This window comes from Lactuca sativa, chromosome 1 (genome assembly GCF_002870075.4).
Source record: "Lactuca sativa cultivar Salinas chromosome 1, Lsat_Salinas_v11, whole genome shotgun sequence".
Classification (NCBI taxonomy): domain Eukaryota; kingdom Viridiplantae; phylum Streptophyta; class Magnoliopsida; order Asterales; family Asteraceae; genus Lactuca; species Lactuca sativa.
Window position 1 is genome coordinate 137515421 of NC_056623.2, and position 18044 is coordinate 137533464.

Consider the following 18044-nt stretch of genomic DNA (forward strand, 5'->3'; position numbering starts at 1 on the left):
TAAAATGATGGAGCTGCAGTTTGCGTTGATGGTATCTTCTTCTCATGAACCTAATACAACCGGGGTAAGTCAACCATCATGCTCTCAAGCATGTATTGATTATGTTAAAGCTCTGCATGAGAAAATTGAGACATTAGGTAGTGAAGTAGAGAACCTTAAAATTCTCCGTGAACTTAACGAATCACTAAAAAGGGAAGTAGAAGACCTTAGATATGAAGGCTACCAAATCAGAAAAGGTCAAAAACCTCCTAAAGCCCAATTAGAATCTAAAATAAAGGACTTTAGGAGACTCCAAGAGGACTACAGTAATAAATGCGAAAACTATTATTATATACTGAAACAGAATGCTGAACTATTGGCTGAAATTGAATCTTTAAAGGTCAAATTTGAAACCGCTGATTTTGATTTTAGAAAATTTGATGTATTGAGTGAGGTAGTTGTAAATATGATAGACCACTGCATGCAATTTAAACGAAATCAGTCAAAGGGTATAGGGTATAACCAAGTGCCTCCTCCATTCAATCATACATATTAGTTTCAACCTTTGTCCAAAGAAGAGATTGCCATTGAATCATTTATGGTTTATGACAAGCCGTCTGGTTTTGTTTTTGGAGGATTTATTAATGTTGAAAATACTAACATTTCTACTTCTCCTGCAGATCAATCCTTGAATCAGTCAAAGCACGAAGATGAAGGATCTGTTTCTGAAAATAAAACTGAGTCCGAACCTGAAGTTTTAGTTTTTAATAAAGATAATAATTTTTCTGATGTTTTAAGTGACAATGGTTTTTGTGGTGTTTCTGTTTCTTCTGATACTGTTTTGAATGGTTTCCAAGTGTCTGATAGTGTTTTAAATAATGTGGTTGGTAATTTTGATGTTTGTGATGAAAATTTGAAAAACCACTAGTTTCACAATCTTCTCCATCTAATGTACCCTCGCTTGCCTCATAACCTAATTCTTGTATATGTTCTTGTGAGAGAAACAAGGGTGTTAGTATGGAAAACAAACCCGATCAATGTAGTACAAGTTATAACAATAACAAACAATTTTGTTTCAATTGTGGTGTCGGTGGCCATAGAGCTAGAAATTGTCAAAATTGTATGTTTGTACATTTCAAATTTCCAAGAGAAGAGAGCGAATTCAGAGGAAGGTCTTTAACTAGAAAGTCCTCAAGAAATCGTTCCCAGAATGATGATTGGAAAGATGATTGGCGTAGAAAACGGACCATTTTTCAAAAACATAACAAGGTTTCTCATCACAAAGTCCTAGGCAGTTTGCCAAAACCGAGCATGGCCAAGCCAATATCGGTTTCGTCAAGAAGCAGCGGTGGGTCTTCAACCAACTCTAGTAGAAAACCCACATGCTTCAAGAAAACTGATAATCATTCAACTTCAAAACCACTCGGGACTATTAGAAAACCTAATTATCAATGGTTGCCCAAACTAGCTTCAAATTATCATCCGTGTCCTCTGAAAAATCTTTAAATGATAATAAATCTGAGAAGGCATCGGGACCACCCAGGAAAATTATAATCTGGGTTCCCACAACTAATTAAACCTGCACATCTTGCAGGACAGTTACGGGGGAATGTCATCAGACCCTGGTTCGTCGACAACGGCTGCTCCCGGCATATGATAGGAGATATCGCCCAACTGCACAACATTCAATCATTTAATGGGGGATACATCTCCTTTGCGGGTGGAGAAGGTGGTAAGATCACTCAAAGAGGAACTGTCACAAATGGGCTTTTAAGTTTCGAGAATGTTAATTTCGCTCCCGAATTGAAGCATAGTTTGTGAAGTGTATCTCAGATTTGTGACAAGGGCTATTCTGCGCATTTCATTGATAAGGAATGCATGATTCTCAAGCCAGGCTTCGTCATCCCAAAAGAGTGGATACTTGTAAAATCTAAAAGGGATGGGAATTCCTATATCATTGATATGAATAGAAATCTTCCAGAACAAGTTATGTGCCTTTTCTCCAAGATCTCCAAACAAACTGCAATGTTGTGGCACAAAAGACTTAGTCATGCTAACGCAAAAACTTGAATCGTCTTGCGAAAAATGAGATGGTACATGGATTTTCTGTCAAAGACATCATCACATTTGAAAAGTGTGTGTCATGTGCCCAAGGAAAGCATCATAGAAAACCACACCTGCCAAAACAGGTCAACACAATTAGCGAGGTGCTGCAATTGCTACATATGGATTTGTTTGGACCAGTAAATGTTCTCAGCATCAACATAAATTCTTATTGTCTGGTTGTGATTGACGATTTTTCTCGATTTACGTGGGTTTTCTTTCTATCCAACAAAGCTGGAGTTACAGATTTGATTAAGAAATTCATTGTATTAATTGAGAACCAAACTAACAATCGGGTGAAGGCGCTTCGTACTGACAACGGAACAGAGTTCAATAATTTTGTACTCAATAACTTTTGTGCAGAAAAGAATATCATGCGCCAATACAGCTCTGCTCACACACCTCAACAAAATGGTGTTGCTGAAAGGAGAAACAGAACGTTAAAAGACGCCGCAAGGACGATGCTGTGTGATTCAAAACTGCCAGTTTTCTTTTGGGCCGAGGCGATAAACACTGTCTGCTACGTTCATAACCGTGTGTTAATCAAAAAAGCTCATATGAAGACCCCATATGAGATTTTATATGGTCACAAGCCATCCGTCAGTAATTTATGTGTATTTGGTTGCCCTTGCACCCTTCTTCACTTAGAGACCAACCCGAAGTTTAATGCCAAGGCCGATGACTATTACTTCGTGGGGTATGTTGCTCGCACCGCCTATGGGGTCTACAATAAGAAGATAAAGCATATTGTGGAATCTTATGACATGCGTTGGTTGGAAGAAAATGAGACGGACGTTAGAGTGGGTCCGGATTGGTCGTTTGATTACATATCAATGTTTAAATCAATAAATGTGTCTTCGAGTGTCTCAGCTGGATCTATTTCAGTTTTGAAGAATATTTCTGAAGATGAAGATGAAGAAGTTGTCTGCATATCTCCATCTGCATCCTCTTCGTCACCTGAGGGGGAGTCCTCTACTATACCTAAGGGGGAGTCCTCTGCTATACCTGATGGGGAGTCATCTGTGCAACATGATAGTTCTAAATCTCCTGTCCAAAATGATACTCCTGATGCTGAATCTACGCCACATACTCATATAGAAATAGAGTTCATGCCTAATGATGCTTCCGCTGCCTCTTCAACTTTTATGGAACTACTTTTTCCTGAACATATCTCAAATGAGTTTGTAGCAGAGCCCTCTAGAATGGCTCAATCAGTAAATGAAGGAGGTATCAAGATTCACACTCTTGTTGTCTCTCTCAATGATATCACCCAAGAGATACCTTCAAGGATTCAACGCGATCATCCGAGTAATAACATCATTGGTCAGCTAGGCGACGGTGTTAAAACCAGAAGCCAGAGTGGAGACGTTAATACTTGTCTTTACTCTCGCTTTATCTCTCAAATAGAGTCCAAGAATGTTGAAATGGCTCTGAACGAGCCCATCTGGGTAGATGCAATGCATGAGGAACTGCATCAATTTGAAAAACTCGGTGTTTGGAGGTTAGTGATGGGTTTTAAGCACTCTAACACTTCCTGAGTGTACATGCAACCCTAATAACCTGGGATATATGTTTGTCTAATTATCATGCAAAGTTGAATTCAACGGTTATATTCCTATCTAGCATACATGGGGAACAATTTTTTTTTTAACTTGAGTGAAAGACAGAATAACTTACCTTGTTATTGCTTATGATCCTTGAAACCTTGTGAGCCTAGCACCCCAAGTGTGATGCCTCAAATGCTTCACACAACATCAAATTTTTTTGGAATGAATTTGGAGAGAATACACACTTCTAAAATCGGCCTAGGGCTCTTGTTTCTTATGTGTAGCCGATTTTGTTGGAGAATATGTTCTTTATATACTATTGACACATCTAGGGTTACACTATGTAAAACCTAATGTGTCATGACTCTTCATTTCCATGACCCATGGGTTTGTAACTCCCATGGAGCATCCTATGGGTAGAACCCAACTTCATAATCCATGGAGCCTCTTAGCCCACTATACAAGTTATGGAGGATTTACATAATCAACCCATCACTTAATTAATTCCAAATTAATTCTTGATCAAACTAATTAAATAATATTATTAATATATTAGAACTTATAATATATTAATAACCCACAAGTGTTATTTCTCTCATTTAGTCTATCCAATTGCATGGTGCCATGCAAAGCAAATGGACCATGCCGGGTCGGGTCAAGTACATACCAGAAATAGTTATCGACTTAGACACCTTATCCAACAGTCTCCCACTTGGATAAGTCTAATAACTATAACTGCAAGTATGACTTCAGGAACCGATCGACAATCGTAGGTCTTTCAAGGTCTCTCGGAAATCAGAAGATGATGATACGCCATTTAAGATAAGTGATCATATAATCCTCTCTTCTATATATCAGTCGGACAAATGCATGGAACAATGTCTTTCTTATTGTGCAGCCGTTTGTTTCCCGATTTCCGATTTGTTTGACAAAGAACTTAATTGAACACATTAACTTAGTTCTGACCGGGCCCGGTACATAGGTCCAAACAAAATCATCGAGGGGCCCAGATATCAGCTTCTAATCCAAGAAGGAACAGATAAACTTCGACTCATATGTTTGTTCTACTACTCGTTGAATTATACACAAAAGCACGTTTTATAACATCGAGTTACCAATGCATTTACGTACAATCAATGCATAGCCAACTCACAAGTAACAAATCATATCTCTAGGTTTGAATACTTATATTATATTACCCTCTCACGATCACTCGAGATAAATTCCATGAAGTGATTCCAGTGAGCGTGGGTTGAGTCCAATGCTCAGAACTTATGAGCACTCATGATTGTTGTAGCCATGTCCAACACCTTAGACCTCTGCAACCAATCATGACAGTCTTGATTAATACCTACTTCTGGCATATCACCGACTGTGGAGGTTTGAATAACATGATATACCAAACATAATTATTCTGGAAGTCAAAACATGCAAAAGAAATATAGTAAACGATTTACAAGAGATAGCAACATTTTACTCATAAATAAAACACCTTTTATTCATCATTTAATGTCAATTACACTTTACAAATTTCCAGGTTATATAACTACTAAATCTGATATCATCCTTCAACCCTATGCTCCGAGCATGCTGGAGATGCTTAACCAGAGTCAGTCCCTTCCTAAGGGGATCTGCTGGATTCCCATCTGATGATACCCTCATCTCCACGAGGAGTCCTTCTTCTATTCGATGTCTGACGAAATAGTATTTTCTGTCGATGTGTCTGGATCTCCCGTGATCCCTTGGTTCCTTGGCTAAGGCAACTGCACTTTCACTATCACAGAAAAATTCCATTGGCTCTTTAATAGCTGGTACAACTCCAAGGTCTCCAATGAAGTTCTTCAGCCATATTGCCTCCTTTGCTGCCTCGCTAGCTGCAATATACTCTGATTCGCAAGTTGAATCAGCCACTGTCTCTTGCTTGGAACTCTTCCAAGAAATTGCTCCTCCGTTTAAGGTAAAGACCCAGCCGGACTGAGAGTGGAAATTATCCCTATCATAAAAGATAGCATCACTATACCCTACAACTCTTAGGTCATCACTCCCACAGAGGGTAAGGACCCAGTACTTAGTCCTCCGTAGGTACCTGAGGATATTCTTTACTGCAGTCCAGTGTGCTTTGCCAGGGTTCCCCTGATACCTGCTAACCATGCCCAAGACAAAGGCTACATTAGGTCGAGTACACGTCATATCTTACATGATAGATCCTACAGCCGAAGCATAAGGTATTCGACTCATTTCTACTATGTCAACCTCAGTACTAGGGCTTTGTGTCTTACTCAATCTGGCATTACTCTGGATGGGTAACTCTCCTTTCTTCGAATCCTACATGCTGAATCTTTTCAGCACCTTATCGAAGTAGGTACTTTGACTATATCCAATTAGTCTTTTACTCCGGTCTCTCAAGATCCTTATCCCTAAAATATAGGCAGCTTCTCCTAAGTACTTCATAGAGAAACACTTCCCAAGCCAAGACTTAACTTCCGGGAGAGTTGGGATGTCATTTCCTACGAATAGTATGTCATCCACATACAATACCAAAAAGCAAAATATACTCCCACTAGCCTTGACATATACACAAGATTCATCTTCACTCCTAGAAAAGCCAAATTCCTTGACTTTCTCATCCAAGCAAAGATTCCATCTACGAGGTGCTTGCTTTAACCCATAAAAGGATTTCTCAAGCTTACACACTCTATTAGGGTACTCTGTACTGACAAAACCCTCTGGCTGATTCATGTAAACATCCTCAGCCAACTTTCCATTAAGGAAAGCGGTTTTGACATCCATTTTCCATATTTCATAGTCATGAAATGCGGCTATGGCTAACAAAACCCTAATAGACTTAATCTTGGCCACTAGAGAAATGCTCTCATCATAATCAACTCCTGGAGTTTGTGAGATACCCTTTGCAACCAGTCATGCCTTATAAGTGTGTACCATACCATCCATGTCGGTCTTCTTCTTGAAGATCCATTTGCACCCTACAGTCTTACGACCTGGTACATTCTAAACCAAGTTCCAGACTTGATTGTCATACATGGATTGTATCTCGCTATCCATTGCCTCTTTCCACTTGGTTGACTCAGGGTCTGCCATGGCTTCCGCGTAACTTCTAGGTTCTTCCAGACCTATCAGTGTCTCATCACTGATAAGTGTATCACCTTCTGCAGTAATATGGAATCCATAGCAGTGCTCAGGTGCATTCCTAACCCTTGTGGAACGCCTCAGAGGTACAAACTTCTCAATTGGCTCAACAAGATTTTTCTCCTCAAGTTGAGTGCTAGGGTTTAAAGTTCCTTCACTGCTTGACTCTTGAATTTCTTCAAGGTTAACTTGCCTCCCACTGTTTCCTTGGCTTATGAACTCTCCCTCTCGAAAGAAAGCCCTCCTAGCTACAAAGACCACATTTTCACTAGGTTTGTAGAAGAGGTAACCAAAGGATTGTTGTGGGTAGCTGATGAAAATACACCTCTCTCTTTGAGGTTCGAGCTTATCATGAGTCTCGCGTCTCACGAAAGCCTCGCAACCCTAAATCTTGATGTGGTCTAGTTTGGGTACTTTACCAGTCCAAATCTCATGAGTAGTTTTGGCAACTTTCTTTGTAAGGACTAGATTAAGGATATGGGCGGCAGTCTCTAAGGCATACCCCCAAAATGAGATTGGTAGTGAAGCTCAACACATCATGGAACGAAGCATAAGCAACAAGGTTCGATTACGCCTCTCAGCCACACCATTCAACTACTGTGTCCTGGGAGGTTTCAATTGTGAGATAATCCCACATTCCCTATGATAGTCGAGGAACTCTGAACTAAGATACTCACCACCTCGATCGGATCGAGGCATCTTAATGTTCCTGCCCAATTGATTCTTGACTTCCTGTTTAAATTCTTTAAACCTTTCGAAAGTCTCTGACTTATGCTTGATTAAGTAGACACATCCATATCTACTGTAATAACCAGTAAAAGTATATTAATAACGATTAGCATCCCTTGTGGCATGTTTGAAGGGTCCACACACATCCGTGTGTATAAGATCCAACAAACCTTCACCCCTCTCACAAGAACCCGTGAAGGGTGACTTTTTCATTTTTCGAAGTAAGCATGATTCGCAACTATCATCTGACTAACATTAGGTCAAATGACTCCAAGACTCCATCCTTTTGGAGTTGGCCTATGTGTTTCTTGCTTATATGTCCAAGACGAAAATGCCATAATGATGCTTTATCCAAGTTATTATAATTAACAAAATCAATACACAATACATTATTTCCTAAGTTATCAACCACAGATACTGTTTCATACACACCATCACAAGGTAATGCTTTAAAATAAAGAACACTATTAAAGAAAGCATTAATCGAACCAACTTCATTATCAAATGAAAAGGTGAAACCTTGTTTATACAATGCATGAATGGAAATAATGTTTCTTGCCATTTCTGGCGAATAACAACACTTATTCATATCTAAACTACACCCACTATTTAGCGATAAAGTATAAACTCCTATCTTGGTGACAGGTAAACCTTTCATATTCCCCATGATTAAGTTTATTCTTCCATGCTCCACATTCTCACTTCTTCTTAGTCCCTCCAAAGCAGAACTGATATGAATACCACAACCGGTATCAAGGACCCAAGAGTTAGAATGGGGTGAGTTATTAGATAAGATAGTGTAATACCTGCATCAATGGGTTTAACTTTCCCATCCTTCACATCTTGCTGGTATTTTGGGCAGCTCCGCTTCCAATGTGACTTTCATTGAAATAGAAGCATTTAGCCTCTTTTGGGTCAGAAGAAGGAGTGATGTGACAACCTGATATTTCGAGACAATGTAATGTAAAACCAATCAAATCTAGGTCAAAATATAACTTTTCTAAAATCTTATTTGGGATAAATAAAGTAGTAGGAATCGTATCAAGGTTTTCATACATATAAAGAACCCAAAAATCCGAGTTATAACAAAGAAGTTATGACCAACCGAAGATTCTCGGAAAAATCGGCAATACTGATAGACGTAAAATACGAAGTTTCAATACAATAGTTTCTAGCCTTAGGTATCTAAATAAAAGTTTTAGATATCATTAAACCGTAAACGTACATCATAAGAATGTCCAAATCTGACTTCGTATGAGGAAGTTGTGATTTATCTAAGTTACAGATATAACAGTAGACAGCTAAAACCTCGAAATAGAGATCGAGAGACTTTTAACCGACACAATCTAAATGAGAATCGACGGGCTCAACAATACTAGCGCAACGGTAAAAAGTCTGACGAAAACGGACGGCGGATAAAGAAGTTATGAATTTTTGAAGAAATTCTTTAATCACGTCATTTTATTAAATATATAATAAAAATAATTTCATAATTTGCTGACGGAATCTAAACAAAAGATGTAGATCGTAGTCTCACCTTCGCGTGGATATAAAAAACGTCGAAAACGGAGTTCGTATGAAGGAGATATGAATTTTAGAAGTTTATTTAAAATAAATATAAATTTAAATAAAAACTCCCGGTATTATCCGAAGGGGAGTCAGCGGATAGGACCGTAGTACGCCCTGCGTACCCTCGTACACCCTACGTACTCAGATCAAAGGCCTCGGATCGTCCACGTCGCCCTATGCGAAGCTTCCGACCTACCCGTCCGACCCGCCGCCCCGTCCGACCCGCCGCCCCATCCGATCCGTCCCATCCGAAGTGCATAAGCGATGACGTCCCAGTACGCGCTGCGTACCCTCGTACGCCCAGCGTACCGAGGCGGTTCAGCACCCGTATAAAAGGGATGCGAGGGTTTCCGAAAAACTTATCCATTTCTTCTCTTTTCTCTTGCGTTTTACCTCGTTTTCCATGCCCGTTCAAACCCGAAGCCCTGGTCATTTTGCTCAAGTCCCGAAGGTCGATTTTACTCCCGAGATTCCCGAGAATCCCGAGAAAAATCCGTTTCCCGAGACGAAACTATGCCCGGTTTCCTGCTCACTTTCTTCAAACTTCCAAGTGAGTTCATACCCTAATCAATATTTTAAATGATTTTAAATGCTTTAATGGGGGGGGGATACAAGTAGAAACAAACATGTTATTGAATCATTGATATGTATTTTATAACTGTGTTTGTCATTTAACAGATTTCACATGCTACAAAATGTGATGCATGAAATGATTTTACATCTTAAAAACACATTGTTACCAAATGTTTTACCTTTGAAATGTTTATTAAAATGACATCAAGTCATTGTTAATTGTTGTTCAAAACCCATAAGAGGTCTTACAAAACCATTTTTACATTCTTGAACTAAACTATGCATATACACTTATATTCTTATATATGTATTGAGTTTATAGTTTACATCTTTCATTTAGTTTCCCACACCCTTGAGTAGTTAGAGTGTATAAACCTACATGATCATTCAGTTATATTACATTAGATTATCATAGGGATAATTTGAAGATATCAAACATTACTTCTATTACAAGGAATCACACAAGAGTCAGTTCATTCATGAGTCTATACTAGTACATTACCTGATACATGAGTACTTACAGATGTTTACCTGATACATGAATATGTTTACATATACTTACCTGTTACATGGACACACATACATGAATGCCATACAGGAACACTTTTACATAGGTGCATTATACTGTATTCACTTACCTGGATACTTGTACTTAGAACTAAGAGGATAATTTATTTACTTTTTTTGTAAATTACCTTTCCTATCCCGGTTCAATGGGATATATAGGCGGGACTTACCATTCCGAACCCCACTGATTAGCACCAGTGGTCGATGACCATCTACGGAGATCTCAGGTTACTACTTATATTAGGAAGATCGATTTGGAACTAACCCTTCCACCCACCTGCTGCTGCTACAGAGGATAACTGGATAATCTTCGGATGTTCATTAGGTTATACATTTCGCTTAATGCGATGTTGTGTTGGTCCTAGTACCCAGTGACAACAGTTACTGTAGTACATTTTCCTGTTTACTTTATTTTGTGATACATTCACATAAACGATTAGTTAGACTAAGCACTTTTAGTACTAGTCAATACAAAGGAAAAACTATCATTTTACAAACAGAACATTTGGGTCTTGGTAGAAGACTACACTTCATACTTACAAAACATTCGGGTCTTGGTAGAAGACTACACTTCATACTTACAAAACATTCGGGTCTTGGTAGAAGACTACACTTCATACGTATAGAACATTCGGGTCTTGGTAGAAGACTACATTTCATACTTATAGACAATAAGGGTTTTTCTAGGGATTTCATACTTACCTCAACATTCTCATTTAAAGGTTTACATGGCCTTCATAACAGATTTTCACAAACAAGGCAATGACACTGATATGCTTATGAATTCACCAGCTTTAAATCTGATACTCGCTTTCAAAATTACTTGTATCCTCAGGTCATCATAGACAGGTACCAATGCAAGGAGAAAGGAAGATGGAGCTTGTTCAAGACTTATCTTTCATTTTGATTTATGCTTTAGTGTTTATAAAAATTTGACAGAATACAATTGTATAATAATTATTTTATTAATGCAATGGATGATGTTGTTGCTTGTTTACTACTTTACATTGTTGTTGATATTATACATGACGTCCTCCGCCCCAGAACGTTTCCGCCATTCCTGGTTTTGGGGTGTGACAGATTGGTATCAGAGCATTGTTTATAGTGAATTAAGTATATCAACCCATAAAAGATATACTAACTATAAATACATAAGGGATTAAAAACACTCTGACCAAGAGTTTATACTTTAAATAGTAAAATATTTAAGTAAGTATACGTGCTACATTCATACTAAAATCAGTGTCACCAGGACAGTACAAAAGAATTACGATTGTTGGGCAACACAAGTGGGCTTAGAGACATATGGTCAAAACTGGGAAGATATAGCCTGATCGCCTATATTATCCGAGGGTTGACTAGCATGTGCCTAAGTTTAAGTGTGTGGTTGCAACAATGCTAAAATCTTACCTACCCTACCACAATGAGAACAATAGAACATAACATTAAAATTAAAATACTATAGGAGTATTTGGTGTTACTATAAGTACTTTATACTGGAGAACTAAAACGGGATATTCCTTATTAAGTTGATAGTTGCTAAGTGGATACACTGAGGCTATATGTAATTAGGATGTTATAGACTTAGAATTTGTGATAATTTTGTCTTACCCCTATTCTGTGTGAATTTGGAATTAAGGCCACTTATTTCTATCATGTTTAGATTACACATAACTGGTATGCACTTCACAAATAGCGATGTAACTAATGAGGGTTTTCTAAATAATTATCTAGATAGTTCGTCTAATAATTATCCACTTACCCTAAATTCTCGGATAGAAATCATAGCTGGACTCCATCCCCTTGACAACCAGTATCTTCCGAATGAAGTCATAGCTGGTTGGTTTGGAGAAGAACCAGAGAATGATCATCCTATCCCCTTGGATGATCACCGTGATGAAGACTTTTCGTATAATGCTAACTCCGAACCAGAGGTTGAGAATCTACCCCAAGCAGCTCCTTTCCAATTCCTAACCCTCGTCCGGATTTTCATGGCCCGAACTCGAGTGAGTGGAATGCTTGGAAACAGGGAGCCAAGGACAAGATCAGTATATGCCATTTGATGGCGACCGAAGCTTTTGCAACTTGAACAATGGGGGCTCAGCAGATAGAGTCTTGCCAATCTTGGTCTGCAGACTGGCCTGAAATGAGATTCAAGGCAGGACAGCCCTACATCAGATTGCAGAAGTAGGCGCCTATGCTAGAATGCATACCCTCCACACCATTCATCTAGAAGATGCTCACGAGAGATTAGAGAGAAACCATGAAACCCTACTGCAAGCACTGACTGAATCACAAGTCGAAGTCATAGGGCTCCAAGTACGCCAGATGGGGTGCGAAAGACACCTACGTGACATGGAACGTCAATTGGCTGAACTAAGCTTTCACCAGAGGGATGACCGTCGCCAGTAGTAGACGCTTTACTTTATTTCCTTATAAAGAGGAATCATATTTTTCTATCTATGCCTGATGTGGCATTTTCTATGAAATTATCTTGTACCGTAAGTACTTTAGTTAGGTCTTTATGCTCTCAGGAGCTATCTCCTGTGGATATGATGTAAGACCTTTACAAGGTCATTTTCCTGAACCTTTACGTCGTAAATATCCAAGATATTGACAGTCGGCTAACTTTTGTGTCATTTCCTTCATTCAAGTACTCTTATCATACTCTCATAGGAGTCTATCTGAAACCTGCTTTAGTTAAGTCATTGGACCATAGCAAGTTAGATACGGAGACATTTCCAAGTCTCTTTCAGTGGTTGGATTTTGTTATTCACCAACCCACGATACCTCAACTTGTACAATGAACATCTTGAGACCATTCTACGAACTTACCTCTACTCATTACTAGGACTGCATCATAGGGATGTAGGTCAAACCTTCACGAACATACTTTCATTCTGTACTAGGACTGCATCATAAGGATGTACGTCAAACTTTTGAGAACATCGTCGTACTCTTTACATGAACAATCTAAATTCTCAGGATCATAGCTACAGGAGAGCCTACTCCGGAACCACGTTAAATGTAATTTGGGCGTTTCGGTGTAACAGACATATAAACTATCTAGAACTAGTGCAATTAGAGTCTTACCTTTTGCGAGATCCTATTTGTATAGGAATTCTCGTGCTGCGTATACTTGTCTTTTGTAGTATATCTTATTCGCAGCAATAGTCTTGTGGTAAATCTAAAGTACTGTAAATCTGTTCATGGTTGCACAGTTGTGTTTTGTCTGTAATCGTCTATGTTTAATTCTAATGTCTTTAAAGTTTCTGTATGATTCCGACATTATCATACAATCAGATTCAATTTGATCGACGCCAAAACAGCTTCATACGTACATCTCTTTCTTCTAGATCGTTTTTCCAGCAAAGCCGTCATATCAGAACACCGTAGTACTCATGCCAGGAGTACCACTTAGTTATTTTCTTTCCGAAGAAATCCCCGAAGTACCACTCGTGCAGTACGTCAAGTTCAATCCAAGGATTTATACGATTGATCTATCACTGAGAAATGTATGCATAAGAGTGATATATAATCAAGGTTCTACAGGTTTAGAATTGATGATTCCACTTTAACTTCTTTTCCCGGATTGGATGTGAGGGTAAGGAAGAATTAGTTATTCGACTACCTTTTCAATCTTAATTATATACGACTCGTATACACGAGATTGTGATCATGAAGCCCTGTATAAATTCTAAAATGGACTTCAGGACGGAGAACTGCCTAAGTATACGAGTAATCACATCGTCATGTGAACAAACTTAGAACCCAGTACGACTCCCGAAAACAGATCGCCCTATAGTTTAAACACCCTCGGAGATACCAGAACAGTACAAACCACTTGACGAACTACACAGAAAGAGAATTAGAAGACTAGGCTTCTCACCCTAGAGAACCCCGGTCATATTCTCGCATAGACAAAATGGTCGAGCAAACGCAAGGAAAGAAACTACTTCCAGGAATGGATCTGGAATCCGCATATCACCAGTTCGAGTGTTAGGGGAGGATGTCCGGAAGACTATCTCCTGAACTCGATGCGGACACTTCGAGTTCGTAGTGATACCTTTCGGATAGGACCAATATGCCCATAGTTTTCATGAGCTAAATAAATAGAGTTACGTCTTTCTTACTGGGATCAGTCATCATTTCTCCATGTAATGACTTACTTATCTACCCTCGTAGTAAGAAGAAAGCCCATGGTAACATTCCTACAGAGGAACTTTTAGCAAAGTTCTGTAGGCGTGAGTTTTGAAATTGAAGAGTCAAATTTCTAGGACACACTGTTAGTAATGTGAGAAATTATGAGTACTCTTTCAATTTGTCAAAACCGTTGAGCATTTATCGACACCAGAGACGCCGACAGTTTTTTGCCAGATTCTAGGTCTTACCGACCTACCGCCTTAGTTCATTTAGAACTCCTCGCAAGCTATAGAAACTCGTACGACTTTGACCCAGCAAGGGGTGGCCTTTGACTGGGAAGTTACGCAAGAAAAGGAACCTTTGAGATTCCAAGTGAGTGACCAAGTTCTTTAGGATAACTCACTCTGGGAATGGCTTAATACGCTTCGTAAAGCGTGGAAAGCTAAATCCAAGTTAGACAGGACCTCCGAGATTCTTATCAGAATCGGTCATGTGCCTCACATAAACTAGACCTATTCCGCGAACTCAGTAACGTACATTCTATTGCAAGCTCCTCGGGGAAGTCGACATTAAGCTTCAGCAACCAATCCACATACCTTTTCATTTTCTGCATGTGGCTTGTGACAGATTCCCCATCCTTCATCATGGTTGTTATCATGGAGAAAATGATTTCATACCTCTCTTGTCGTGCACCTTGATGGTATCTTTCCATCAGATCTTGGTGCATTTCAAAAGGGTAGAAGTCCTCTTAAGACTTTTGGAGTTCTGCTGTCATCGTGGCCAACATGATGCATGCTACTTTGGTAGCATCCCTTTCATGTGCCTGGAAGTCAGCGATCTCCTGTGGAGTTGCAGTGGTCTCATCAATCTCCTTAAGCTCCTTATCAAGGACTTATTCTTTGTCCTCGTAGCGGGTAATCATCCTGATGTTTCAGATCCATTCATTGAAGTTTGATCCATCAAAACTGACTTTCCCACACAACTTCATAAGGGTAAAACAGCCATTAGGATTAGAGCCCGAAGCAGCATTGTTTGAAGACATCTGAAAGAAAAGGACAAGATTAGTTTAGATATTAAGAGAGTCCTTAATAAAACACCCAAATGTAATATTAAGGATAGGATCCAATCACAATATATTATAACTTAGAAGAGGCATGACGTAATCCAAGCTATAACATATTTGAGAGGTAGGTGAATGACGATTCACCAATTTCCACCATGAAAAACGAAATATTAAATATTAGGTTTTTGATTGGTCATTAGAAATTCCTAGATTCTTTGGAGATTCAATGAACTTTTCAAAGGCATGTTTCAATCTCGAGTGTGCCCTCCAGTTTTTGTGACTGGGATACCGAGGATCACAAAACGAGGTGTGAAGTAACCATGCAAATCACTTGGTACCCTTAAAGTTTATCACTCAATCGATGTGTCGGTAAACCACACATGCTCCACCGATACTATGATAAACCTTAAGTCACCTTTTACCTACCTTGTTAAGTCCAAGTTAGTGTATCGGTTAACCATACACGCTCCACCAACGACTTAGACAAAGTGTATAGTGTAATTTCATGGATTAGCACCTTATTCACATTTTTCCTAAAGTAACTATGATTGAAAATTTAATAAAACATTTAGTTACTTTATAATATTCATCATACTTTTAATGAGAATTTATAAGTCCTTGTCTTACCCGTTCGGCTAACGACCCTCCACCAATCAAGGAAGCGGTGGGTGAGAGTGGACACACATTAAGTTGCCATTTTATAGGCAACAACCTTATACCCCCCTTATAGATCGGCTTCGTGAATGAGGCATACTAGCGGTAAGACAACTTGCTCTTATATATATATATATATATATATATATATATATATATATATATATATATATATATTATTAACTTATAATATTATAAAGTATAAGGGTTGAATTTTAACTTTTAAAAATTCTAAGGGTTGGAACTAAAGTTTTAATTAAGACTTTACTTGTTCCAAAACATGAGGGCAAGTTTTGTAAACTTTGAAAACTTTTCATTTCTTATAACTTATGAATTAATTGAGTAATAAAATGAAGACTCTTCATTTTTATAACTAATGTGTTCTTTTAATGGTTTTAATAAAAGTGTGACTTTTGATTTTCCATAACTGGAGGACAAGTTATGGACTCCAATAAAACACATGATGATCATGAATTAAACTACCATGAAGGTTACAAGCAATTCCTATGATCATCTAATCTTCATAAGTTGAAGACCATGAATATGAACACTTTCAAGAATCAAAAATTACACTTAAAAACTTTGTAATTTTGATAATTGCCATTGCAAATGGATTAGCATAAACATTACACCATCTAAAACAAGTTTTCAAGTACCAAAATAGTTTAGGGTAATGTTTCTAGTCCATTTTCAGCAACAAAAGTCGAAAATCTGCATTCTGAGGCTTCTACTCGTCGAGTGCACGAACCTACTCGGCGAGTAGGATGAATTTACACGTGAACTCGGCGAGTTCCCCCATGGACTCGGCGAGTTCAACAGGCATATTGCACAATATTGACTTTTTTTCAACAATCTTGCACAAATAACAAACAAACAAGCCTAGGCTCTGATAACACTGATGGGTTTTGAGCATTCTAACACTTCCTAAGTGTAGATGCAACCCTAATAACCTTGGATCTATGTTTGTCTAATTATCATGCAAAGTTGAATTCCAAGGTTATATTCATATCTAGCATACGTGGGGAACAATTTTTTTAAGTTGAATGAAAGATAGAATAACTTACCTTGTTGTTGCTTATGATCCTTGAAACCTTGTGAGCCTAGCACGCCAAGTGTGATGCCTCAAATGCTTCACACAACACCAAATATTTTTGGAATGACTTTAGAGAGAATACGCACTTCTAAAATCGGCCTAGCCCTCTTGTTTCTTATGTGTAGCCGATTTTGGTGGAGAATATGTTCTTTATATAGTGTTGACACATCTAGCGTTACAACATGTAAACCCTAATTATCAAGTTGGGTTTGTAACTCAAATGGAGCATCCATGGAGCATCCTATGGGTAGAACCCAACTTGATAATCCATGGAGCCTCTTAGCCCACTATACATGTTATGGATGATTTACATAATCAACCCATATATTTAATTAGTTATATTTTGATCAGTTAATTAATTCCAAATTAATTCTTGATCAAACTAATTAAATAATATTCTTAATATATTAGAACTTATAATAAGTTAATAATCCACAAGTGTTATTTCTCTCATTTAGTCTATCCAATTGCATGGTGCCATGCAACCCAAATGGACCATGTCGGGTCGGGTCAAGTACATACCAGAAATAGTTATGGACTTAGACACCGTATCCAACAGTTAGTTGAGTTACCAAAAGGAAAGAAGTCTCTTGACACACGATGGGTTTATCGCAATAAGCAGGACGATTCAGGGTTTATCGTGCGAAATAAAGCCCGATTGGTGGTTCGCGGGTTTCGACAAGTCGAGGGTCTTGATTACACTGAAATTTATGCTCCAGTAGCTCGCCTGGAGGCCATTCGTATCTTACTAGCATATGATTCTTACATGAACTTTACCGTGTATCAAATGGACGTGAAGACCGCCTTCTTGTATGGCAAGGTGAAGGAAGAAATCTACATTGATCAACCTCCTTCGTTCGTTGACTCAAAATTGCCT